Below are 6,000 nucleotides of genomic sequence, written 5' to 3' on the forward strand. Positions count from 1 at the left end.
GGGGTTTCACCATGTTAGCCAGGATGGTCTCGATCTCCTGACCTCGTGATCTGCCCACCTCTGCCTCGCAAAGTGCTGGGATTACAGGCGTGAGCCATCGCGCCACAGCTAAATTCTTTTAACTTCAATAACTACTCCAGAAGGAGTTGACATGTATTGTCCCCATGACTACATCTACATAGCTATAAAAACAGTGGCCCCCACACAAAAATAGCGTTTATTCCTCTTACAAGTAATTTAAGAATGATGGAATTTGAAGTTTCAATTTAGAGACTTTATTGAAAGGACAACATCTGTAACAGAAACACTAACTCAATGGAATGTAGGGGCCACAATGCGCATGCTAACTAATTTGAGCTTAGCCTTGAATTTTCACATTTAGTTTTCGTGTACAGAATGTAGTAGAAAAAAAAATCATTCAATTGATTATAAAACACTGGTAATATGACAGCTATAATATTTTTATTTAGATACAGGAAGAAATTCCCAGAAATAATTTTATAGACTATATTGAATATTTACTCAAAAATAATCAGAAAAGCAAACAAAAACAATGACATTGCTGATATAAAAGATAAAATTAACCTATCAAATTAACAATTTACATGAAAACCAAATTCACCAAATTTTAGAATAATACACTTATTAATGTCCCATTAGGAATCGCTAAGTCAAACCTCAAAAATAGAAGAAAATGATTGATGTATTACGAAAGATCAAAAACAAACCTTAAAGCACCTAGCAGATAATGGAAACTTGTACTGGAAATAGATGCAGCTTATGAATAATAAATCTTGCCAAAATATGACCGCTAATTACTTTGCTTGTATTGCAAAGTTTAAAACACAATGTTTAGTAGATACAACCAAATAACTCATGCCAAAAGTTTTTATGTATCTGTATTACTGTGAAAGTATATGTTTCATTATTGAGTACAAGTAAAGCAAAAGTTATAGAAAATCATTCAATCAGATTTCAACCATAGAAATTTCAACCATATTTCAACCATAGAAATATGGTGCTTAAAAGGATGCTGCAAAAATCAATAATAAATATCATTTCCATAAAGATATTGATTAATGATTTATGAACTAGCATAAAGCATAAATAGCAAATTAAATTTTCAAATATAAATGACTTTCTTTTATTGGACATTTGTATTTTAACTATAGTTATGGAAAGGCATATAATCAGGAAAAAAAATCTTATGATGTTTTGCCATTATTATCAGGGTCAGCAGTGTAGAATTTGTCAGCAAAATTTGAGAACTAACTTTGCCCAACATAAATAATAGTAAGCCTTTATCAACAATTCAGTTGTATCTGAAATCCCATATGCTGAATTATATTTTCCCTCTTTCAAGTTATATGGCATTCTAATATATGAAAACAAATCACTTCACTAAAATCTCACTGATAAATGTATTTATATTTTTCCTGTGGCTTACCTTAAAGGAAATTCTATTTTGTAGAGTTAATATAGAATCATTGGATGAACCTTATGTATTAGTCTTTTTTCACTCTGCTGATAAAGACATACCTAAGACTGGGCAATTTACAAAAGAAGGAGGTTTAATTGGACTTACAGTTCCACATGGCTGGGGATGCCTCACAATCATGGTGGAAGACAACAAGGAGCAAGTCACATCTTACATGGATGGCAGCAGGCAAATAAAAAAAGAGCTTATGCAGAGAAACTCTGGTTTTTAAATACCATCAGATCTCATGATACCCATTCATTATCACAAAAACAGCATGGGAAAGATCTGCCCCCATGATTCAGTCATCTCCCACCAGGTCTCTTTGACAACACCTGGGAATTATGGGAGCTAAAAGATGAGATTTGGCTGGGGACACAGTCAAACCATATCATGACATTCCTCAACTCCTTTCAGCATTAATTTGAGTCCAGAATCCAAAGTCTCATCCAAGACAGGGCAAGTCCCTTCCACCTGTGAGCCTGTAAAATCAAAAGCAAGTTAACTACTTCCTAGATATCATGGGAGTACAGGCATTGGGTAAATTCAGGCATTGCAAATGGGAAAAATTGGCCAAACAAAGGAGCTGCAAGCCCCATGAAAGTCCAAAATCCAGCAGGGCAGTCAAATCTTAAAACTTCAAAATGATCTCCTTTGACTCCATGTCTTATATCCAGATCATGCTGATGTGAGATGTAGGTTTCAATAATCTTGGGCAGCTTCGCCCCTTGGCTTTGCAGGGTACAGCCTCCCTCCTGGCTCCTTTCATGGGCTAGCATTGAGTGTCTGTGGCTTTTCCAGGTGAACATTGCAAACTGTCGGTGGATTTACCTGCTGGGGTCTGGAGGATGGTGGCCCTCTTCTCACATCTCCACTAGGTGGTGCACCAGTAGGGATACTGTGTGGGGGCTCCAACCCCACAATTCCCTTACACACTGCCCTAGCAGAGGTTCTCCATGAGAGCCCTGCCCCTGCAGCAAACTTCTGCCTGGACATCCAAGCATTTCCACAAATCCTCTGAAATGTAGGCAGAGGCTCTCAAAATCCAAATGTTGACTTCTGTGCACTGGCAGGCTCAACACCACGTGGAAGCTGCCAAGGCTTTAGGCTTGCACCCTCTGAAGCCACAACCCATTTACTCCTTCTAGGCTTCTGGGTCTGTGATGGGAGGGATTGCCATGAAAACCTATGACATGCCCTGGAGACATTTTTCCCATTGTCTTGGGGATTAACATTTGGCTCCTTGTTATTTATGCAAATTTCTGCAGCCAGCTTGAATTTCTCATCAAAATAATTTTTTTCTACTGCATCATCAGGCTGCAAATTTTCTGAACTTTTATGCTCTGTTTCCTTTTTAAAACCGAATGCTTTTAACAGCACCCAAGTCACCTCTTGAATGCTTTGCTGGTTAGAAAGTTTTTCTGCCAGATACTCTAAATCATCTCTCAAGTTCAAAGTTCCAAAAATCTGTAGGACAGGGGCAAAATGCCACCAGCCTCTTTGCTAAAACATAACGAGAATCACCTTTGCTCCAGTTCCCAACAAGTTCCTTATCTCCACCTGAGACCACCTCAGCCTGGATTTCATTGTCCATATCATTATCAGCATTTTGGTCAAAGCCATTGCACAAGTCTCTAGGGAGCTCTAAACTTTCCCATATTTACCTGTTTTCTTCTAGAGCCCTCCAAATTGATCCAACCTCTGCCTGTTACCCAGTTCCAAAGTTGCTTCCACATTTTTAGGTATCTTTTCTGCAGCCCCCCACTGCTGATACCAATTTACTGTATTAGCTGATTTTCACACTGCTGAGAAAGACATAACTGAGACTGGGAAATTTACAAAAGAACAAGGTTTAATTGGACTTACAGTTCCACATGGCTGGGGATGCCTCACAATTGTGGCGGAAGGCAAGGAGCAGCAAGTCACATCTTACATGGATGGCAGCAGGCAAAAAAAGACCTGGTGCAGGGAAACTCCCATTTTTTAAAAAACCATCAGATCTCATAAGACCCATTTACTACCACAAGAACAGCATGGAAAATACCTGCCCTCATGATTCAGTCATCTCCCACCAGGTTCCTCCCACAACATGTGGGAAATATGGGAGCTACAAGATGAGAGTTGGGTGGGGACACAGAGCCAAACCATATCACCCGAGTTCTGTTTTCTTTCATGATCCAGGAAGGATATGGTTCATACTGCAGTCTACATCAGGTTGAATTTCCATGTAGTCGACATTACTATATTCACAAAGATATCATTTACTGTGTGAATGCATATGGAAGATTCACCAGAAAAAAACAAAGGCTTACATTATTTCAATGTGAGTTTTATCTTTCAGTGTTTATTCTTGTCCATGTTTCTCAACGTCTCTGAGCCTCTGAGTTCTGGGTTGTGCAGAGTTCCTTCTTTTTCCATGAAAGGAAAGACAGTAGCCAAGACTGGAATAGTCCTACCAAGCTACTAAAATTTCCTACCAAGCTATCTTAACACACTACTGTGCATCTCATTCTCTGGGAGCTATGAGTTCTCTATTGAGAATTAAATATTTCATCTGATAAATACTTCATGGTTTTCCTTTTTTTGTCAGTCCACTTTAAAAAATTTGCATTTTATCTGGAAATTATCTTCATCAAATTAAATGAATTTCTAATTTTGAGTAACAATACAATACATGATAGGGTGTGAGTTAATAGATACTACGGCTAAGCATGTTTTAGTTCTCTTGAAACTGTTCTCAGTTGGAAAGGCTGAGTATATTCAGTAACTAAAAGGGGGAGGTCTTGCTACAGAAAGAATTCTGACAAACACTACAGCTCCATTCTTAAGTGTGGGGTATGACATTCCTTTCTGGGGTTTATGTAAGCCTAATTCCTGACGAAGGTTATAAAAACCCATTTGCTTTTAAAAATTAACTATACATAGCAGTAACAGCCACAAAATGGAGAAAAACAATATATCTTTTTAAGAAATGTATAAAAATAACATCATCAAGTAAAAAAAAACCTTACAGAGTGCATAATTAATTGTGTAGTTAGTAAAGTAAAACCTAAGCATAAATGCTGTGGAAGACAACATAAAAGAATCATCTCTGGGAGGTGAGATTAGGCTAGTCAGAAATAATATTAGTTAAATTTCTTACAAAAATGTCCACAGTACAGAAAAGAAACATAGATTTTCCAGTGTGAGAAAAAAGCAAACAAATGAAACTTCAGGAAGGAACAATGCAAATGATTAAGGGTCTAAATGAAATGATTAATGGACAGAGATTAAAAGACAGCATCCATTTAATTTGGTGAAAAGACTAATGGGAAACCCATTCACTTGAAAGCATACCTAGGATAAAAAAAGAGCGGGGGGGCGGTGGGGCAGAGGAGAAAATTTTAGGTTAGTCAAGAGAAAGTAACCAGAAGTAATGGGATAAAATTGAGTGCAGGAAATTTGTGAGTAACTGTCATAGAAAAGGCAGCCTTGTTAGGTCTATTAGGCGAAGAATTGTTTCCTAGGGATATAGTAAAAGGCCCCTTTGCTTGAGCCATTTATGTAGACCGGACAAAGAAGTGGGTAATGGTATAGGAAACAATTCTATATTCATGAAATTATGGACATTATGATCTAATAGCTCCTATCCTGCCAGCACAAAGTCTTTAATGCATATCATTCACTGGCTTCCAGCTTTTATATTTTCCCTTTTTAGAGAAGAGTTAATATAACACTAAACTGGAACCCTGAAAATGGACCTCTTCCAGATCTTACTTCAATAACTTTTGTAATTGTATCACTCTTATTTCTATATTATTTAAAATATTAGTTTTATGAATTAAGAAGTCTTTAGGAAGAAAGATATTCAAATTTATGACTTCCAAATAAACATCGTTCTGTAATATCGGAATAATAATGACATAGTTCATTGATCTGCAAACCAACTTAAAACTCAGTAAAGGTTACTTTTATCCCCCTTGTTTGGTCTATTTTTAAGATGTCTTACACAAGTAAAAAAGTAACAATTTATCTGAAAGTAAACAACTGAAAGTTAACATAAAATTATTTTCTCTGCATATTATCCCATAGAACTGGTAGCTGTAAAAATGATTCTGCAACATGCATTCTATTTTATGAATTTCTTTATTAACAACTTATATATTTTGGTTTATTTGATTGTATTCAAATTGATTTAAAAGGTGGAATCTATGCATTTGATGAACATTAACCATTCATTGTAAAAATAGATCATTTGGAAGAACATAGTCCCCAGAAGAAGTGAATAAATACAAAATTTTACTCTAAATAATCTGATAATATTTTTTGTCATGAAGAGTTTTATCCAGGAGTATGAAAGGATTTATCTGACATTATATGTGGAGTAAAACAAAACAAGGCTGCTAAAAAGCAAACAAAAAAATCTAAAACAAAACCAACTGGTAATACACTAAAGTTTTAAAAATGTACCTATACATTTTCTTACTTAATTGTCACTCCCACTTTTTAAGGAAGCTTCAGTTTAAAGAAATTAAGTAGCTTGT

The sequence above is a fragment of the Papio anubis genome, chromosome 2 (assembly GCF_008728515.1).
Source record: "Papio anubis isolate 15944 chromosome 2, Panubis1.0, whole genome shotgun sequence".
In the NCBI taxonomy this organism is placed as follows: Eukaryota; Metazoa; Chordata; class Mammalia; order Primates; family Cercopithecidae; genus Papio; species Papio anubis.